The following is a 23760-nucleotide window of genomic DNA, read 5'->3' as shown; positions in this document are numbered from 1 at the left end:
AATTGGTATAGTGCTCCAGCATCGGATTCCCAAAGTTGCAAGATAAGTTTCACACGTTAATAGCAGGAAAATCTAGCTAAATACTTCTTCCGTCTCAAAATACTTGTCGTCCTTATTAAAAATGTATATCTCAAGATACTTATCATATTAGAAATTCAAGCCAAAAACTAAATATTTTTTCTATTTTACCCTTAGTAGTACAATTGTTCTTAAAGATTACAAACACTCAAATCTCAATCATGACACACATAAATAGAGTTAATATTCAATGAAAAGAGATTATCTTAAGACATAAATAAGGTTAAAATAGTTAAGCACCCTTCCTAATTAATGTTTTTAGTAAGGTACGTGTAAATAAAAACACGACAAGTGTTTTCACGCGGAGGGAGTAGTAGATAAAACTATAAATTCAGGGAGCAAACCTATGGAAGGATTGATGATTTACTGTCCATCTTACAAGATATACAAATGATACAACGTTAACACAATGGTCGAACTTCAAGAAGCCATAGTCAACCGTTTTTTTTTTCTTTTGTCCTTTTTGTGAAATGGTAAAAGGCCATAGTCAACCGTTGTTAGCAGTAAGATAATGAGCCAACAATTCCAGCTTCAGAAGATTGGGATTCTGCAAGACTGCAACCATGTATCATTCAGCAACATGCTAACGATTTAGTATAAAGAGAAATATATAATCAAAATTATGTACTAGAGTTCGAACCTATTCGCATAAAAATCCTTTACAATTTTACTATACGAAATTGGACTTTGGCGGCCAAAGTCGCTACAAAGCCAGAAAGTCGCCACTAAATCATTTTATTGGCGAACTTAAGGTTACTGCAAGTAATTACGAAAGTGAATATTTTTTGTGACGACCCTCAAATTTAGTGGTGACCTTAATGTTGCTGTAACTAACTGCAAAAATGATTGTTTTTTGTAAATTGATGCTAGTAATTGAGAAACTGAATGTTTTTTGTGATGAATTACGATAGGTCGCCACAAAAGAACGCACCTTGTGGCGACTTCAGATGCCAGTCCTTGTTATGGAATGAATTTGGGGAAAGACGGGTTTGATGGAAAATGCGCTTTATTGGGGTGAATTTTAGGACGTATTTAGAGGGAAAATGTTTTCTAAATTTGCGGTTAGAAAACGTTTCCTCTTTAAATCTTACATGACACGAATAATAATTATTGGACCATGAATTGCAGATATCAAATGTCTAAAAAAGTAAGGTCCAGTGGTATGTTATAAAGGTATAGTTGTTTTTTCAGCTTGCAACCGTTAAAATAAGTAATTTAAAGTTTAAACCATCAAAGAATTTATGGATGCCTCTGGTTCTACCTAGAGAATAGCAGAGATATATAGCTCGGTAAAACATAGGAATGAAAATACGTGTAGTTATCGTGTTTTACTGGGCACCCTATTTATAATAAGAGTTTGAGTTTTATGCACTATCAGTGCACAAAATTCCTTACACCATTACATAAATTAAGGACAATCAAGATAACTTTTATATATAAAATTTAGGAAAAGATATTTAACACAAGTAGAGTCCTCGTTGTACTCCAATCAACTAATAAGGAAAAAATTATGAAACATTACTGGATTATGTAAAAAATTATACACTGACCCCTAAATTCAGGTAGGAAAAGAGAAAAACTGATAGTTAAGGTGTGTTTTGATAAATAGTTGGTGATAGTTCAGGTAGGAAACTCGCACACTTGATAGTCAGATAGGAAACTCATGAAAAAATAATAGTTCAGATGTCTTTTTGACCATTTACTCTTTTAAGTTTTAAACAAATAAGAAGGAAACCTATTCAGATATGAATAAATTAAAGTAAGCCAGCAAAAACTGGACTTGAGAGAATCATATTTGTTTCACCTGGAGCACCGACCGATCATGGGATAGACTGGTTGTATTTGTTAAAAGAAAAATAAAAGTAAATATCGAGTCCTTAGGGGTTCATGTATATGGTTGATTTTTATTAATTTATTTAATAATCTTTCAAAGTTGAGGTCAGGCTTATACAAGTTTAGTTGATTGAATGTTTTCCAGCTTCATTTTATTCATATTTTCAAAGAATCAATATGCAATATTTACTTCAAATAGTCAGTGGTTTTGGGGGAAAAGTTGATAATTTCGTTGAGAAAAGTCTTCAAATAGTCAGGGGTACTCGATTCTAAGATGTCACTGCAGCTTTATCATAGTACCAAGCATAATATTTTTGACCAACGTCATTAGATTTAAAGCTAACTGAAAAGTGCAAAAAGATGAACCTAACCCCAAATAAAGCTCATTGCTCAAAGAAAATTCGAACCATTCTAAATTCAAGAATCCAACAAAGAGACATCCATAAAGAACCAATCCCCAAGTGATAGTGGGGATGAGCAAAGTTTCTGGAGTTCAAAGACAACTATTCACAACGACAATCTTGATTCGTCACACTTTAGTATTGACACTATGTACCAATCATATCAGCTGTACTTCTCACCCACATATCTTGTTTTCTGACATATAGTTTGACAGTATACTGCCACATGCAGGTTACTAAAGAACATGTTTATAAAACTAAACAAAGAATTGGATAATTGGATGAAGTAAGGCGAGTGCCCAAAAACAAATAGTGAAATCTTTATGAACAGAGAAGGATTGTTGCGTCTTCAACTATATTGAAGAAAAAACATATAATTAAGAATCTGTTACAAAATATATATATATATATATATATATATATACATACACACAAACTGACGTGTAGGCGAATGATGAGAAAACACATTAAGGTAATCTTTAACACTCTAGTGTAGAGCACTTGAGCATATCACAACCATGCACGGTACTGTCAATCAATACTAGATAAACTCTTAAGTTTAATAGGCCCAGCCTAAAGCTAGTGCACACTAGTAAGAAATGATATACTTAACAATTTGTAATATGATTTTGTAAAATATTTAAAAGTGCCTTAATCATTCTTCTTGATGAAGTAAGAAGACTTCTATTAAAAGGCATCAAGAAGATGCAAAAAAAAAAACTACATGAAAGAGAGAGTGTACATGTTGCCCAATTACAAAAGCTGGTCTGCGACTAAGGAGAAAATACACTCCAAATATTTAACAAGCTAATCTACTAAAAGTGCCTCAATGATACTATAACAACAACAATATACCTGTGTGATCCCACAAGTGGGGTCTGGGGAAGGTGGGATGTACGCAGACCTTACTCGAGAGGCTGTTTTAGATAGACCCTTAGCTCAAGAAAAGCGTTTCTCAAGAAGTGCCTCAATCATAACTTAAGCAAATATATACTAGTGCTAAGCAAGAATTCAATCTAGTGATTCACTCCGGGAAAGATCAAACTTTCTGCATCATGGCATCTTCATCACCAACTAAAGGACATACTAGATCACTGAAATTTGTAAAGATTCATATTTGTTCTTGATGAACTTTGAAGAAATAGACCTATTAAGAAAGAAGAAGAAGAAACAGTCGAAGTATGAGAAATTGAAGAAGAGAGTAATTCATCCTTTCATTATGATTAATCTTGATCAATACAATGATGAATCATCTATATATATACTACTTAGTTAAGTTGATAAGCTGGAGGATTAGGCTTAACCACTCAGCTGATAGACCTCAACCAACTAACTGATTTCCTTAACTTACTAACAGTTGTCACAGTAACTAACTTCTGTGACTGTATACATGAATATGCAGTGATATACTCGTAATATACACTTCGGCTATATCATTCAACATTCTCCCTCAAGTTAGGTGTGTTGAAATATATTAAGTACACCTAACTTAGAAGTCAACTACTGATGTTGAACCTTGGTTAATAAATCTGCAGGCTGCTCATTTGTGGAGATATATTGTGGCTGCATCGTCCCTCGTTGAATTTTTTTCCTGATAAAGTGACAATCTATTTCAATATGCTTTGTCCTCTCATGATAAACTGGATTAGCAGCTATTTGAACAGTTGATTTGCTGTCACTTAGGATGCTAACAGGTAGTGTAATCTCAACTTCTAGTTCACTTAACAGACCAAGTAATCAAGTGAATTCAGAGACTGTTAAGGCCATACTCCTATACTTAGCTTCAGCTGAGCTCCTTGAAATTGTAGTTTGCTTTTTAGGTTTTCAAGCTACCAATGTGTCCCCTATCTTTATTAGAAAACTAGACATAGATCTCAAGTATGAGCCTGAAAGCGACCCAATCCTGCATCACAAATGCGATGGCCCATTTTGATTGGATTGCTGGAAATTAGTATGCCCTGACCAAGTTATCACTTGATATATCTAACTATTCTTAAGGCAGCTTCCATGTGGAACTTCTTGGGTTGTTGTAAGTACTGGCTTAGTGTTTGCACACTAAAGGCTATGTCTGGTCTAGTTACTGTCAAATAAAGTCGTTTTCCTATCAGTCTCTGATAGGAACATATATCTACTAGTTCTAGATCTTCTGCTTGTTTGTTGTATATTGTATAGTCATCATACTACTTGGTAGTTAACTTTATGTTGATGTCAATTGGTGTCTAAGCAGGCTTGGCTGCTGATAAGCCAAGTTCTGATATTAACTCTAGACAGTATTTTCTTTGATGCATCAATATCCCTTGACTTGATCTAGCAAATTTTGTTCCTAGGAAAAACTTTAATTCTCCGAGGTCCTTCATCTTAAATACTTGTTGCAAAGATTGTTTGGTTTCCTCAATGAGCTTCCAGCAATCCACAATAATTAATATGTCATCAACATATAGTAGCACCATTATTTTTCCCTTTTCAGTCTTTTGCACAAACAAAAAATGATCATGTTGGATTTGGTTAAACTTGAGATTCATCAATGCTTCAATCAACTTTGCATTCCACTGTCTATGGGCCTGTTTCAACCCATAGAGGGATTTGATAAGTCTGTAAACTGGTCTATTCTCCCCCTGACTTACAAATCCCTGAGGCAAGTCCATGTAGATCTCATCATATAGATCACCTTGTAAGAATGCATTGTAAACATCCATTTGATGAATGTGCCATTGTCTTGATGCTGCAATAGATAGTATGGTTCTTACTGTATCTTAACCACTAGACTAAATGTCTCTTAGTAATCAATGCCTTCTTGTTGACTATAACCTTTTGCAACCAACCTTGATTTAAATCTTTCTACTTGTCCATCAGCCTTATATGTTATCTTATAAATCCATTTTCACCCTACAAGTTTCTTGCCTTCAGGTAGACTGACTATTTCCTATGTATTGTTGCTTTGCGCTTCTACCCATTTTGGGTCTTCGAGCTTCAGCATAGCTTTTTGGCTCTGTAATAGTGAAAAAGAATATAAGTAGGCCTGATATTTTGGAGAAATGTTATCATATGTTACAAAGTTAGAAATAGGTTAAGGTGTGTCCTGATGTAATTGACTTAATGAAATGAAATCTTTCATCCAAACAGGAGCTTTCTTAGCTATTCATGATTGCCTAGGAGGCTACGGATGTTAGCATTCGTACGAGTTTGGAACTTTCTCAAGTTGTAGTCTTTGGATTTTGCACGATTGTGTGTGATCCTTGGTATATACATTTCGACTATATGTTTGTTTCAATACATCCTTCATGAGTTGTATCTGTACTATGACATCTGTTATCATTCTCAATAGCACCTACATCAGGCATCTCAGTATTCATATCAGTAATGTTGCCATGATTGACTACAGTTTCTTCACAAGTCATATCTTCTATATTTTTAAATAGTAGAGGATTAGAATTGTATTGTATTTGCTTAAAAGGAAATTCAAATTCTTTGAATATAACATCTCTATTGACAAAAAAGTATTCTTTTGTAGATCATATAACACATATCCCTTCTGAACTTCAGAATATCCCATTAATACTGATGGTTTTGTTCTAGACTGCAGTTTGTCAGTTTGAGTATTAATCTTGGCATAACACAAACAACCTATAACTCTTATGTGTGCTAGAGAAGTTTTCCTAATATATAATTTCTCATAAGGTGATGTGTTAACAACAGATGAGGGTAGCCTGTTTATGATATATACAACTGGAAGTACATAGTGACCCCAAAATCTTATAGTGACATTAGCTTGAAATCTAAGTGCTCTTGTAACTTCCAAGATGTGTCTGTGTTTTCTCTCAGCAACACCATTTTGCTGAGGGGAATAGGCACAAGATCTTTAATGCATTATGCCTAGATTTTTAAATAGATTACTGAATATGTCATTCACAAACTCAGTGTAACACCTCGTACCCTTAAACTAAGCTGCGTCTATGACTCAGGGATCTCGGAAGCCAAAAAGGGGGAGTTTAAGTCAAAAAACTAGACTCAGTTCTACGGGTGGCATTGGACGGCCCGAGGGACGGACCGTCAATTGATCGATGGGAAATCAACAGCCCATCAAAATGCACCGTCCCTAGCAACCTTGTTTTGCAAACTCTCTGGACTTTCTCAGACTACTGCAATACAGTCGGATCGACGGACCGTCGACACGTTGACGGACAGTCAATGATGCACCGTCCCTTCCACTGTACTTTTGCTTCACAAGATGCACTTATCTGATTCTCTCTGATTTGCATAATGACGATCCAATCGACAGACCGTGGACATGTTGACAGTCCATAGTTATCCAGACTCAGACCGTCGAACGGCAAACAGTATAAATACGGGACTTGATTCTAAAAATTAGTTTACACAATTCCCAAGCCCCAGAACGAAGGTTTTCTCTTCCCAACCATCTCCTACATCAAGGTAAGTCCTTTCCACGTATTTTCAGGTGATTCTATCATAGTATAGTCAATTTCTAAGCGAGTTCCACTATTCTTAACCTAGGGTTTTCAAGAAAACCCATCGCAAGGATTCGCGATTAAAGCTTTTGGGACTCTTCTCAAGTTCAGACCATTAGTTACAAGTTTTGGAGCATTAACAGGTATGTAGGATTTCTATCTATGTGTAGGAACATCATTATTCTTCCCCACGCCATGTTCTTCCATGATTATACAAAATTTCACCAAAACTAGGGTTCTAGACATGTTTATGATAACCCTAAGCTCATGTACCATGATAAACCATGTTTGTATTAATAATTCGTTATTGTATTCTTGATATTCTATTTTCGTTATTGAGAATCTGTCCGTAATCCATGATAACCCATACTTTGCATTCCATTGGTTCTTAAGGGCAAGATATGAACTATTATGCTTATTTCATGAAAATCCTACATGTCTCCATGTTTTCGTACAAGTTGTATTATATATTATTGATATAAGTTGTGCATCCACCAAATAGTATATGGGGGACCTGGTTGTATACCAGTTCCCTTATGTAGTGCGGTAAGTAAAGAAGGAACGATTTTACCGTGGAAAACTCCTTGCTCAAAGGATTAAAAATCACAACCTACCCCAATAGGATTTCAACTCCACTACACGAGCAAATTCAGATTACAACCTATTGTAAGCTAGGAATTAATTCCCATAACCCCTTAACCCTTATAATAGTAGCAACCTAGGAACTAACCTCCGTAGTCCCTCTACACTTGTAATGCTCCGATTGCAAGCAACTCCACTTGACTAACTCTAGCCAAGGACCACTAATACACCTAGACTAACTCTAACCTAGTGTACCACTCAAAAGCTTGCGGAAACACACCTCCAGCAAGTATACTTTGAGAATTTTCAAAAACACCTACAACCGATTTCTTAACACAGAAGAGTAGGTATACAATTTAAGCACAAATGAACAAAGACTTACAACAACATAAAGAACAATAGATTAAATCTGTGTCTGGATCAGGTTCTTCAATTTCGCAAGTGACTTGTTCTTGAGAGAACTTGTGTCGGCAGCTTTGCACGATTTCGATTGAGTTTTTAAGTTTACTCAATATGTTGCCATCATGTTGTATATATAGTGGGAGTATGTGGGATGGATAGAGACCACACATTCACTTTGACCTAAAGCATGGGCCAACTCACAACTGTACTTGTGTGCAGCAAGTGGCTTGACTTTATAGTTATCTCTGCCGACAGTACAAGGTGCAAAGAGAGCAGATTACAGACTACGTCTTCATCTGGTTCTGAAACAGTTTGACAATCATCAAAACATGAATCTACATAGAACTATTAATTTCCTCCTTTTTGATGATGACAAACTCATAGACTGATGTTCCCCCTAAGAACCAGCTTCCCACTTGTTCCCCTTGCGAAGCAGACAATCATGTCAAGGCACCTGCAACATGTTAGCAACATAATACCATTTTTAACTGGAGGACAAAAATTAACAAAATTTCCACAATATCATCACATATCAATCTTCCAGTTCTTCCCCCTTGATCACCGCATGTTCAGTTCAGTTCACTTTCCAGTTCTTCCCCCTTGATCACCGCATGTTCAGTTTAGTTCACTTTTTACTACACAAATACATCTTCCCCCTTTTGGCATCATCAAAAAGATTAAAACACAGCCAACAAGAAATTCAGATATATTAACTCAGAGCCACAGGGGCAAAATAATCATGACTAAGATAGAGGAAAGCAAGCTAGCAATAATGCACAGGAACACAGCGGTATGCCAATAGATAGATCAGTACAAGTGCAGATAGTAATCAATTCAACATACATAAATGATAGTTAAACTGCAAAACTGCCAAGATTTAGGAAAAGGTGACTTCAATTTTATGCAAAAAGGGATGGGGGCTAGGAAGAATTTTCTGGACAGTGTAGAGATTTGAAGGGGCTGAGTATGTATAGGTCAATTTCTATGGGCTTGGCGATCTTTTATCATCTCATCTTTGAGTGCGTCCACTTGAGTTCTCAACTGATCCCCCTTTGCCTGTAGCTTCTCAATTCTTCTTCTGTTTCTCGCCCGGAACCTGGTTCTTTCGGTCGTTCAGCCAGTTGGGCTTTTAGAAGGGCATTTTCCTCCTTGAGTTGTTTGATCTCTGCATTTGCCGCTTCTTGAGCTTCAATTAGAATTGAGAGGGTGGATGGACTTCCAGCACCTGGTCCCTGTGGCACAAACTCACACTCCTTCAAGGTGGCAAGAGAGAACACATAGTCCTTAGTTCCCAAGGAGGCTCTACCAGTCTTTACATTAAAGTGCCCAAGGACGTTCGTTAAGAAAAATCCATACGGGAGACCAGGTCTTTCTTGCACAAATCGCGCCACCTTACTCATTTTCTCTATCATGATGGCTGACAAGTTGATTGGTTCAAAAGATGTAAGAGCTTCCATTAGAACCAGGTCTGCCACCGTGACGGTAGATCGTCCCTTTATCCTTTCCAAAAGCACTTTGCTGACAAACTCGAAGACTAGTTGATGCTTAGACTTAAGTTCATTCTTACAGAGACTAGATTTTGCTGCTGACTTTGCAACTTTGAAAATGACCTTTCCGAAATCTAGAGATCTCTTGTCTGCTACAGCTCTCAGTCCTGCTGCCTTTAGCCCCAAGATTTTCCCAAGTGTCGACTCAGTGAACACAAACTCTGTCAGATTCCTTTGTTAGGGCCAGAGCATTATCATTTATACAGAGCAAATTCTCATAGAATTCAACCACTTCGACTTCATATACACATGGTGGTGGTTGAGTAAAGAGATGGCTCCACTCCTGGAACTCCATTATTTCCATCGAATCCTTTATTTCTGGCTCTTCTCTAAACTTGACATCAAGAACTCTCCCAAAGAGAACCTTTTGATTTTGTAGGTTCTTTTTTCTGCTTCTCCTCTTGGAGAAAACTGGTCTCTGTGCTTCGAAAGTTTGGGGAGTGAATAGAGGACAGGATAGAAGGATGTATTTTTTTTTTAAAAAAGCTGAGTTGATGCTTTTGGAATAGGTGCAACAGAGGACAGAGGATTGGTTTAAGTGACGATTTGGCACAGATACTATTTTGAAAAATCTTGGAAGAGGAAAGGACATATACTATATTTGGCAATCTTATAGTTCAAATACATTTGTGAGTACTGAAAGGATTACTGACCTGAGATATGGTGACCAGGTCTTTGAACGGTAATTTGAATGTATCAGCAATCACTGTGAACTGTGCAGAATTGCTTGCGCTTAAGTTCTCCTGATCCTCCCATGTATGTATACCTATAATGGCACAAAAGTAAGTTAGATATAGCCAAAAAACACTCGTCAGCGATGTACCTAACCTTCTTTGTTTCCATTGAGAGATCCCTTCCTGCACCATTTGAGATGACGACAACAACAACAACAGCAACAACAACAAACCCAGTGAAATCCCACACGACACACATCCTGATATAAGGGCTTTGAAGGTAGACCTTTTGACCTCAGTCTTGCATCTTGAAGCTGTCATGATTTATCAATTTATGTTGACTGCTCCTTCCCTCTCCCACCCCTTTAGGCGATGTCAGTAGTTGGATTTAGGAATCCAAACCAATTTGGGTCCTTTGTAGTTGTAGAAAGGATGGATTAAGATTCTTTTAGCGCACTCGGGCTGCATGTTCCTTTCTTCCTTCGAGATCCTTTCTTTTGAGGACCTATTCCTTTCTTTCTCATTCCCTTCTTGACAAAGTTCCTTTCTGTTTGAACAGATTCAGTCCTTGTTTCAAAGGCTTCCTGGTAGTGATCAGTTTGTCCACCGTCTGTGTATGCCCAGTTTTCCATATTGAAAACATGATTGCTGTGAAGATTGTACGGCGGCTTCCCCTCCATAGAGCTAAGTCCTCTTTTCTTTGTTTCTATTGCTCTCATTTTTGGAAGTAAATTCATTAGACAACCAGATCCATTTGAGAGTTTTGTCAAGATTGAGCTTGGCCCTTTCTGAGTCATTCTTGAGTCACTCATTTTTTTTAGTTTCAGCATTGAGGTTCAGCTTTACTTTCTTCAGCTCCTCTTCGTGCTCTGAGAAGGTCTTGTTTGCTTTTCCTCTTCTTTTGAAGGAGATTTGCTCATCTTTTCTCACTTGAATTTCCAACAAGATATTTTGTTGGTTTGTCTCATGAACTTGATACATATAAGTCCTCCCTATCCAGTTCTATTTCATCAAGAGTAAGATTTAACTCCTGTGTCCTGATACGCATCAATCAGCACGCCTGACAGTGATATGAGTTTCCTTTGAGAGTAAATTCTCATGTTTTTCTTTCTATCGAAGAAATTTACCTCTTTGTTCTCATCATCATCATCGTCCGTGTTAGATTTAGCCGTGAGTGCAAGGTCTGACTTATGCTCAGTTGGTCCATCATCAAATGCCATCATGGACAATTCCTCTTTGTAATTTTCATGCTCATACTCACTTGAGGAGTCTCCCCAGGCTGCAAGTTCTTGCTTCACAATCTCATCAGCGGCCTTTTTCCTTCTGAAACTCCTGTCGGGAACCTGGTTCCTCTTTGCAATCCTGTCATAACTGTCCTATTTTTTTTTTAGGACAATCTTTCATGAAATGATCTGGCTTCCCACATATATGACAACAATAGTCATTCACTTGCAGTTTCTACTAGAGCCTCCTATTCTGGGAAATCCCCTACTTCTCTTAATCATTTTGTGAAATCTCTGCGTGAGATAGGCCATTTCTGACTCGTTATCACTTTAGTCTTCTCTTGCGGTTTTGAGAGCTAGGCTCTTCTCCTTCTTCATCTTATTGTTTTCTGACTTCTTCATGATCATCTTTATTTCATGAGTCTTAAGGTTCCCAATGAGCTCATCGACTGTCAATTTCTTTGTGGTCCTTGGCCTCAGTGACAACATTTACCTTGCTATCCCAGGAGTTAGGTAATACACCAAGCAGCTTCCTTACCAACTCAGTGGTTGTGATGACTTCTCTAAGAGAGTGAAGCTTATCTATTATGGAGGTGAATCTGGTGTGCATCTCATGAATGGATTCACTTTCTTTCATTTTCAACATCTCGTACTCAGTGGTGAGCATGTCAATCTTGGAGTTTTTCACCTGAGTTGTTCCTTTATGGGCAATTTGAAGAGCTTCCCAGATCTCTTTGGCTGATGAACAAGCTGAGACTCGGTTGTACTCATCCGGTCCTATTCCACACACGAGAATCTTCTTGTCTTTATAATTTTTTTCCACTCTTTTTCTATCAGCTTCGTTGTATTCCTTTCTCGTTTTGACAGTGGTCTATTTACCGTCTTCACTTGTGTGAACTGGAATATAGGGACCATCACAGATGACATCCCATAGCTCTGAGTCTTCAACCATGATGAAATCGTGCATCCTAGTCTTCCACCACTCATAGTACTTCCCATTAAATCTGGGAGGTCGGGTGAATGACTGTCATTCATTCATACTTGGTGGAGCTGCCATTTCACAGATTCTTTCTAAGTGTTAACCTTTTAGAAAGCACCTGCTCTGATACCAATGGATATAGGTTGTGCGTCTAGCAAACAGTGTATGGGTGACTTGGTTGTGTATCAGTTACCTTATGCAGTGCGATGTGTAAAGAAGGCACGATTTTACCCTGAAAAACTCCTTGCTCAAGGGATTAAAAATCACGACCTACCCTAGTAGGATTTGAAAGCCACTACACGAGAAACTTTAAATTACAACCTAGTGTAAGCTAGGAATTAACTCCCATAACCCCTCAACCCTTACAATAGTAGAAACCTGGAAACTAACTCTCGTAGTCCCTCCATACTTGCAATGCTCCGATTGCAAGCAACTCCACTTGACTAACTTTAGCCAAGGATAACTAATACACCTAGACTAACTCTAGCCTAGTGTACCACTCAAAAGCTTGCGGAAACACACTTCCAACAAGTACCATTTGAGACTTTTCAGAAACACCTACAACCAGCTTCTTAACACAAAAGAGTAGGTATATAGTACAAGCAAACAAAGACTTACAATAACATAAAGAACAATAGATTAAATTTCTGTCTGGATCAGGTTCTTCAGTTTTGAAAGTGACTTGTTCTTGAGAGAACTTGAGAACTTCTGTCGGCAGCTTTGCACGATTTAGATTGGGTTTTCAAGTCTACTCAATATGTTTCCATCATGTTATATATATAGCGGAAGCATGTGCGACGGATAGAGACCACACATTCACTTTGACCTAAAGCATGGGCCAACTCACATCTGTACTTGCTTGCAGCAAGTGGCTCGACTTTACATCTGTCTCTGCTGATAGTACAAGGCGTACAGAGAGCATATTACAGACCAGGTCTCTATCTGCATCTGAAACAGTTTGACAATCATCAAAACACGAATGTACTTGGAACTTTCAATTATCTTCATGTTGTAATACAAGCAAGAATCATTTTTACAAGCAAGTTATATAATTCATGGGCTACTAAGCCAACCATATCCATGTTCATATTTTGGGAGTTGCACAGATTACCGAGAAAGCTCAGACAGCCTGAAACTACGTATGGCAGCGTAGGATAAGGATCGCTCCGCCCAGTTAGGACGATACCTTCATGTTTGCCCATTGTGGTTAGTGGATCCATTCATGTCGTGTTCATGTCTTGTACCCCGAAAAGGTACATAATGGCAGAGATCAGACGCCACGTTCTTACGTGGTGGTTACATGTCGGTTATACTAAGGCTCTCCCACTTAAAATGTTTTACTCATGCTACATATATTTACATATTCATGTTCATGTTCAGTTCACAGTTTTAGTTTCAATTCTATTATTTCAAATGCCATGTTTATTTCATTCACTTTCTTTACATACCAGTACAGTTCAAGTGTACTGACGTCCCTTTTATTTGCCTGGGGGCCTGCATTTCACGATGCAGATTTACAGGACGATGGATCAGCACGTCAGGACTCAGCAAGTATCAGCTTTTGGTGAGCCCCATTCTATTTTGGGTTTTAGCTTTACTTATGTTTATTTCAGTCATGCAGTTAAGGTATGCCGGGGGCCTTGTCCCGATAAGCAGTTTAGTAGTCAGATTTATGTTAGAGGTTTTATAGACTAGTCAGTTATGTTATGTTAGATATTCAGAGTCGTCTAGCCATTTTGGCTCCTTATTATTATGTTTATTCAGACTATTAAGCATTATGATATTATGATATTTTCACACGTATGATTTATGGTCCCCCGCTTTACTTGAATTATGCATGTTCATAGTTTATTTCGCAGCAGTTCATGCCCATATTAAGTCAGCAAGCCATGTGGTTCGCTCGGTCACATGCAGTCCGGCATCGAGTGTCGTGTATACCCAGGCCATAGTTCGGGGTGTGACAAAGCTTCGTATTAGAGCCTAGGTTCAAGTGTCTTAAGGAGTCTATGAAACCGTGTCCAGTGAGGTCACTTTTATATGTGTTCAGGCCCCACACATATAAGCAGTTGACCACCAAGATATCTAGGATTGTCTCACTTGTTTCATACTCTAGTTCGTGCAGTTAGAGCTATGCTTTCAAGAATCCTTCTAACTCGTGCATATTATGTATTTCAGAAAATGCTTGCGAAAAGGAAGTACTCCAAGAGGACATCGACCACTAGCCAAAGGGCTACTGCTGAGGACTCTCAGATTCAGGAAGATCACACCGAGACTCAGGGGCTTGCACCGGGTTCAGAACCCTAGACTGCACCCCCAGCTATAGAAAGTCCTGCGGAGGTCCGTCCTACAGTTACTCCACAGCCCAATGCTACTATCATAGATGTTGGGGGAGCCATTCAGCTGCTCACCCAAATTGTTGCTAATCAGGCACAACGTCAGCAAAAGGCTCCTAGCGTAGGTCTTTGGTGGAGGGTCGAACAGCTCTAGGACTAATGATTTCTGAGCATGAAGCTCTAGTGTTCACCGGGTCTATTAAGGGAGAAGATCCCCAGAACATCATCGATGGGCTTCAAAAAGTCTTTCGTGTCATGCATGCTACGGAGACAGAGGCAGCAGAGTTGGGAGCTTATCAGTTGCAGGATATTGCTAATATTTGGCATGAGACGTGAGAACAGTCCCGCGGGAAGGATGCATCTTCGGCAACTTGGGATGAGTTTGTTGATGCTTTCATTGATCACTTCCAGCTAATTGAGGTTAGAGAGGCGAAGGCCTACGAATTTGAGAGACTCATGCAGAACATTATGAGCGTGAACGAATATTATCCCAAGTTTTTTTTTCTTGTCAAAGTTTGCTCAGTATATGCTTCCTGACATGACGGCCATAGTTCGGAGATTTGTGTTGGGCTTTACACCCGGCTTGTATGGTGATGCGAATATTATTGCTCAGAACGACAAGATGACTATCACCAAGATGGTTGCCTTTGTTCAGGGTCTTGAGGACCGACTGAAAGAGGAGGAGGCTCTGCAGAAAGAGAAGGACCGAGAATTTAATAAGGGAGCTAAGTCTGCAGGTAACTTCAGTCATAAGGGAGGTGGAGGCAGAAATTTTTTCAAGAACAGATCATCAGGACCCGCTCCCTCTGCAGCCAGTACCCCAGCTCCAAAGTTCAAGAATGATAAGAAGTTGCAGAATTTCAGGCTAACTTACTCTTACTCTCAGGCTAGTGTGGGTCAGCAAGCTTATAATAATCCGGTTTGCGGCAAGTGTGGTAAAAGGAATCCAGGGGAGTGTCGTATGGGCATGGATATATGCTATGGGTATGGCCAGCAGGGCCATTTTCAGAGAGACTGTCCATCAGCAAGACAGGGTACCGGAGTTAAGGTGGCTCAGTCCACAAATTCAGCAGCTCCTCGAAATTCTCAGGCCCAGTCAGGGCATGGTGCAGCCAAGTCTAGAAATACGGGTGGACGTCAAAACTGCTTGTATGCTCTATCAGGTCGTCAGGATACAGAGAAACGTGCAGATGTTGTCACAGGTACACTAACAGTCTTCACTTGCGACGTTTATGCCCTTATTGACCCAGGATCCATCTTATCTTATGTAACCCTATTTATTGCTAAGAAATTTGGGATAGAACTAGAAAAGTTGCATGAACCCTTTGAAGTGTCCACTCCAGTTGGAGAGTCAGTTATAGCTAGACGTATTTATAGGGGTTGCCCAGTTTTAGTCTATCACCACAGAACCATAGCTAATTTAGCAGAATTAGAAATGGTAGACTTTGATGTAATCATGGGTATGGATTGGTTATCTTCATGTTATGCTACAGTGGGTTTTATAACCAAAACAATGAGATTTGAGTTTCCTAATGAACCCATTATAGAGTGGAAGGGCAATTCAGTAGTACCCAGGGGTAGGTTTATTTCCTATCTAACAACCAGAATGATGATTTCTGAGGGTTGTATTTATCACTTAGTCTGAGTCAGGGATACAGATCCCCAAAGTCCATCCTTCCAGTCCGTGCCAGTTGCAAATGAGTTTCCAAAAGTGTTCCCCGAAGATCTTCCCGGAGTTCCTTTCGACAGGGAGATTGACTTTGGAATAGATCTACTTGTAATGGTTCGCATTTTTATGGGTAGGGTTAGCGCTTAGAAAAGCTACTTCGAAATCGTTGGTGCTCTTTCGGACTTTGTTTTAAATGAGTCTGCACCTAATTTTTAGGAAATTAGGAAAATCAGTTTTGAAGGGTGTATTCATATACCGTGAAAAAATCTTTCTTAATCCAAACTTCTAGGTAAGGGTTATGGTGATCGTCTAGGGAAGGTGTTAGGTACCCTAGTATTTAGGATCCGTACTATACGGTTGACCTTCGAATTCCAATGTGTGAGTAATTACATGAACTGTTTATTTGGTATTTATTTCCCGAAAAAAATCTGTCATTTTGCATATCATTTTTTGAAAAGAATTAAATATATTCCCTTTACATATAGGGTATTTAGGTTCGAATTTATAATATCCGGATATAATTAGTTCTTTTCATATATAAGGATATATAATGTTAATTTTTGTAAAGGTAAAAGTCTTTTAAAAGTTTTGGGATAAATGAATTTGTTCATGCTTAGACTCATACATGGTTCGGGTTAGTCCGTTTAGTACGTTTTTTAGAACACCTTTATTTGACTTTACTTATTATTAAAAAATAGCTTGCGCGGGTTTAATTTAGAGGAGGTTGATTCATATAATCAAAATTTATTTCTTTGCTCCTGGATTTTAAGAAAAAAACCAATTTGTTTATAAGAATAACATTTGTCACGAGCTTAAGCCCAAGTTACGCCCTCTTTTTCTACAAAATGATCAAGGTCTGTTGGGCTTTGGCCCAAATATCTCTCATTTTTTCTTCAGTTACTGGACTAAGCCCAAAACATATTTGCTCTTATTTTTCTGAAATCTGGTTAAGTGGGGCCTAAAATATGATCTTTTTCGATTGGGCCTTAACCCCCAAAACTCTATTGTTTGCCTTAGTTATTTCCAAAAAATAATGCGTATGTTTCGATACAAGTGGATTACATATACATATGCCTAAAAACTATTTTTGTCTGATTTTTAGTTTAAAAGGACAAAACTCATTTTTTTGTAAAGCATATTATTTACACATAGTTCTGAAACCCATTTTTCTCTTGGACTAAAAATAGAACTTTTGAAAAAACTGAACTCATAACTGGAAAAGACGTTCTTCTTAATTTTGAAAAGATAAAGTCTGATTCAAGGAAAAGATGATAGCAACACATTTTTTGGTAAAGATGGAACTGATCCCTTTTATTCCCTTACTACACTGTAACGACCCGTTTGGTCGTTATAGTTCTTTTTGCACTTTCACCCTCTCCCGAGCACTGATTAGCTCCTTTTGACCCGAGGGGACCGTTGACACGCTTCTCGAGGTGTTTAGACTGAATTCAGATAACTTTGGTGAAAATATAGGCTTAAAAGTGAAAGTGGTTGACCCGAAGTTGAATCTTGGGCAAACAAATCTTTTCGGAATTGCGTCAATTCCCAGAGGTCCGGGTAGTCGTTTAGAATTTGTGTGTGCGTTTGTTTCGGTTCCCAATGCATTCAGATGCACTTCGGGACATTGGATGGGAAATGGGAATTAAGGCATCGGTGGTTGACTCGGTCAACGAGACCTCCATTGGGAATTTCGAGGCCACAGGCGCGTTCGTAGCGCATTTTTATGTGGGACTAGGTATCTGGTATGTGAGCAGATGGCCTCGGGAGTTAGTCAAAAAATCGGATCGAAACGAAAAACTTAGGCCAAGTTCTGGTGTCTGCTTTGGCGGCACCAGCACCATAGCAGCGGCACCGCTGGGGTGGTAGCCCTGCCGCTGAAGCAGTCCCAGCCATTTTGTCTTGACAGCTGAAGCGATCAGGTGGCCGCTGGGGCGGTCCAGTTACCGCTACATCGGTGACGGGCAGTGACTATTCATTTAATGAGTCTTAAATGAGTCTTAGACTCTCATTATTTCATATCTCGATATTGGGGCTTGGAAAATCTGTTCTTGGAGACAAATTGAAGGAAATCTTTGAGGTAAAACCTTGTCTAAACCTTTACTTCTCTTTAATCACAATCATCTTAGACTTCCCCCTTCCCTTTTCAATCCCTTAGAAATGGAATTTGAAGGAGGGTTTTGGGAGATTTTTCTCTAAGAGTATACTAGATAAATTGATGAGGTTAATGTTAAAATGTGATGAATCTAACCTTAGTAATCATATGTCTTTCACTTTTAACGTTGAATTTCGGATTTGGAGAATTTGGGTTCATACCCAATTTGGGGGTTTTTACTAGAAATCAAATTAGGGGATAATTCTTGAGCTAAATCAAAAATTAATGATAGGGTTATGATTACCTAGGATTTAATTTGGTATTTTACCCGTGAATTTCTCATTTCGCCCTTGTGGGCCCATTTTCCCAATTTCTAGGGTTAAAATGGACCTAATTGATATCATAGCAATATTAGTATCATTATTCATGATTTCTAATTTAGAATTCAATTGTGCTTAGACTTCTTTGGTTCTGAGCTTCAGAGAAAGGGCAAGGCGATAGAGTGACTTGTTGGTGTTGCAGTTCGACAGTCCAGGTAGGTTATGGTTTACCTTTGGTGAGACTTAGTATAGTGAATCACATATTTAGATTATGATGTCGGAGACAGCATGTGAACCTTCGGGTATGAAGTTGGGATAGATATTGCCTTAGGTTGGGCCCTGATGTGTGTTGGGACTAGCCACCCCGTTATATGTGTTTGATTGTTAATTGTGTTGGCTTGATGCCATGTGTAGTTAGTAGCTAACGAATGTCGCTTATTGTCCTGATTTAGATAGGATTGACATACCCGTTGTTGGTATTTGTACTTTGATACATTATTGGCGTACCCACTGTTGGTACTTGAGATTATTGATACATTATTGGCGTATCCGCTGTTGGTACTTGATTTATATATGTTGGCATACCCACTGTTGGTATTGTGATATGATATATTGTTGGCGTACCCCGTTGAGGTACTTGTGATATTGAGCTTGCTTGTTGATGATTGACATATGCATTGCACGCATTCTCTCATATTATCATGCATGGCCAATATCCGGTGATGATCCGTATCGTTGATTGTGCGAAACTGATATTTGATAAACTCTTTTACTTGAGTGATTGTGGAAAAGGCCGATGTCCGAAGATCCATTCTGGAATCATTATTTATATGAAACTGATACTTGATAAACTCTTTTACTTGAGTAATTGTGAGGAGGCCGATGTCCAAGGTTCAATTCCGGAATCGTTGATTTATGAAACTGATATTTGACAACTCTTTTGAGTGATTGTGAGGAGGCCGATGTCCGATGGTTATATTCGGGCATCGTTGTTGCATGGCCGATTCCGATGTTATTCCAAAATCGATTGTAGTGCATGGGCTCCGCGGGTCCCCCCAGAGTGGTACCTGTGAGACTCCCCTGTGAGCAATTAGCCAGGGTCTCGTCTGTCTGTTTGACAAAAATCCGGGATGGGTGGCACTTAGACTTCGCGAGTCACACTGGGTTGTGCTTCCGAGACATCGATATTTCCATCCGGAGTGCATATGTACACCTCATTTGCATAGCATGGCATGGCATCACATTCATACCATTATTGTATTGCATTACGTTATGACTTGAGTGAGATGTCGTGATGACTGTATTGTGACGATTGTGTTGTTAATGATTGGATTGTGATGATTCTATTGTGGTGATTGTTTCAGGATCGGATATACTCAGACTTATTACATTGGGGTTTAGATACTTACATATGTGTTGATGGATACTCGTCTACGATTATATTGTCTCATGCGTGATTGGTTTACTTGTTTATCTGCGTTATTTTCTGAATTGTGTTAACTATGCTTAGTCGGCCTATGATGCCTACCAGTACTATTGTTTGTCGATTCGCACTTGCCGCATTCTTTTTATGAATGCGAGTATCGGTCGGATCTACTTCTCTGACTCATGGCTGATCGACTCCTCAGCTTCTACTTGAGTTTTCCAAGGTGAGCTGACCTCGAAGACTCTTCTATTGCTTATGTCTTACTTTTCTTTCAAGACATGATTTGAGACATTTATGTATTATTATTCAGACCTTAGTATTCGGATTTAGATGCTCTTGTATGACCAGACCAGATACTGGGGTGGATTCATTTACTTCCGCACTTATCTATATTATATTATATTGTGAGACTTATGTCATTTACTTCTTCCGCTATTTTATTATATTTATTGATTGTGAACGTTGAGTTAAGGGTTCGCCTACCGAGGTGGGAATGGTAGGTGCCCGCATGACCTAGGCTAAAATGGGTCGTGACATACACTAGCCATTTTTATTCTTTTGGAAAATGTTTATATTAATCCGGGTTTTGAAAATCGCGTTGGGGCCTAAGGTCTAACTAAACGGCATATGCACCGTTCACCTAAGATGCCTAATTCGAATATAAAGGATTCCAATAATAATATGACTTTTTACAACCACACAAATACAACATTTCAACAAAAAAGGAAGTTTGCACGCTGAAATTTAAGGGAAAAAGGAGATAGGCTAGGGATGTACCAAACCCCTTAAGAGGCCATTTTTACCCATGGTTGGGCTTTCATGCCATTCTCACCCATGGCTGGGCCTTCAATAATATTAGCTTCCCTTTCTTGGTCTTAACAGTTTTTTGAAAGAATATTTGGCCCAACATGCTGGTTGGACTCTGGCCCAAGTGGTCGTGCAGTAGGAGAAGGAAAAAAGAAAAAGGAATTGAATTAGTATACGTTTGATGGATCTGGTCCTATCAGAACTCTACATACATATATACATATACATCCCCATTTGAGTCTATGTTTGATGAACCTACTACTAACATAACCATACATATATTCATATGCATATACATATATATCCCCATTTGATTGCAAGTGCACAACTAGGGACTTGATCATACACTATTGCTTCACTGAAAACCTCAAATCATACCATACTAGTGGGAAAAGATTGTCACCACCCTTATTCCCAACACTGCACAAGTTCCAACACTACTAAAAAACTGCCAAAATCGATGAAAAAATCGACGGACCGCGTCGGTTTTTTCAATGAAACCGACGGAAAACCGACCCTTTACGGTCCGTCGGTTTACATAGCCTCGCTTTTTGAAAACCGACGGACCGCGTCGATTTTTTGCGACGGACTGCGTTCGCAGTGCGTCAATTTTTTATTTTTATTTTAAATAAAAAACCGACACAGTGCGTCGGTTTTCTCAAAAATTTTAAGAATTAATTTCCAGAAAACCGACGGACTGAGTCGGTTTTCCGTCGGTTTTCACAGGAAATTTCGCATGCATTTCTTGCATTTTCTCGCACCCACACCCGCACAAAAACCGGTACCAAAAGTCAAGCTCAAAACTAGCATTAAAATGCTCCAAATCAATTCTAAAAGAGCTACAACACATAAAATCACCCTAAGTAACAATCAAACACATCAAACACCATCTAAACACATCAAATACGATCTAAATAGACCTTCAAAGTTCAAAAATATTTAAATGTCCAACCAGAAGTACCATTAACTAATTCTACATAGTTTTAACATAAGTCCATAAAGCATAAAACATAAGTCCATTATGAAATCCAATCTAAAACATAAGCCCTACGACTATATAAATGAACCCTAACCGCTTCCGGTTTCAAATACTTCTTACACCTGCAACGAGAACAAGCACACCTAATTGCCCCTTCATTTTGAAAAGGGTGAAGTGACATTGCATGTGTGTAAACTTGTCAACAAATTCACCATGTACACCCACACGATCACTATTATTTATATTATACATCCACATACGATCCATCTGCAAAAATATACCCACAAATTATTGAGGTTATAGAAATATATTTTAACTTAGAATTCTAACTTAAAATATAACTTAAGAAAACCCAATCCCAACCAATTCTAACTTTGAATTCTCAATAACAATTCTAACTTTAATAACTTATGGATTCTAACTTTAATATAACTTTTAAAAGCACAATGCTAACCAATTCTAACTTTGAATTCTCAATAACAAATCTAACTTTAATAACTTATGGATTCTAACTTTAATATAACTTTTAAAAGCACAATCCCAACCAATTCTAACTTTAAATTCTCAATAACAATTCTAACTTTAATAACTTATGGATTCTAACTTTATTTCTAAAAATCGAAAAGTAAATCTAGTCAAATAAAGTCTACGCTTTAGTTTAGAGGTTATAGAAATATTATGACTTAACAATTCTAACTTTGAAAAGCACAATCACAGCCAATTCTAACTTTGAATTCTCAATAACAATTCTAACTTTAACAACTTGTGGATTCAATAATAATTCTAACTTTAACAACTTATGGATTCTAACTTTAATATAACTTGGAAAAGCACAATCCCAACCAATTCTAACTAAACAAACACAAATACATTGACAATGAACATAAAAATTAGTACAATCTCAAGCAAATATATATATATATATATATATATATATATATATATATATATATATATATATATATATGTGTGTGTGTGTGTGTGTGTGTGTGTGTGTGTGTGAAAAGTAAACTAGTCAAATAAAGTTTACATTTTTTCACAAATTCAACATCAATAATTTTTAAAAGCACAATCACAACCAATTGTAACTTTGAATTCTCAATAACAATTCTAACTCATAGCCAATTGTAACTTTGAATTCTCAATAACAATTCTAACTTTAATAACTTATGGATTCTAACTTTAATATAACTTGAAAAAGCACAATCCCAACCAATTCTAACTAAGCTAACACAAATACATTGACAATGAACATAAAAAATAGCACAATCTCAAGTATATATATATATATATATATGAAAAGTAAACTAGTCAAATAAAATTTACATTTTTTCACAAATTCAACATCAATAATTTTTAAAAGCACAATTCCAACCAATTCTAACTTTGAATTCTCAATAACAATTCTAACTTTAATAACTTATGGATTCTAACTTTAATTCTAAAAATTGAAAAGTAAATCTAGTCAAATAAAGTCTACATTTTAGTTTAGAGGTTATACAAATATTATGACTTACAATTCTAACTTTGAAAAGCATAACCTCAACCAATTCTAATTTTGAATGCTCAATAAAAATTCTACTAACTTATGGATTCTAACAAAAAGCACAATCCCAACAAACAAACAAAAAAAAAAAAAACTAGTCAAATAAAGTATACAATTTTGCAGGAATTCAACATCAATAATATTACAAACAATGATAACTAAGCTAACACAAATACATTGACAATGAACATAAAATATAACACAATCTCAAGCAAAAAAATAAAAAATAAAAAAAAATAAAAAGCAAACTAGTCAAATAAAGTTTACATTTTTTCACAAATTCAATATTAATAACATTACAAATGATGTTTAACAAAGCTAAATAGACTAACATTAGGCCTAAAATCTACAAATAAAACTAAAATTGAAAGAATTTTAAAAGCCCTAATTTAAAAGAAACTAC

This window comes from Lycium ferocissimum, chromosome 11 (assembly GCF_029784015.1).
Source record: "Lycium ferocissimum isolate CSIRO_LF1 chromosome 11, AGI_CSIRO_Lferr_CH_V1, whole genome shotgun sequence".
NCBI classification, from domain to species: domain Eukaryota; kingdom Viridiplantae; phylum Streptophyta; class Magnoliopsida; order Solanales; family Solanaceae; genus Lycium; species Lycium ferocissimum.
Note: the sequence above shows the minus strand (reverse complement) of the source record.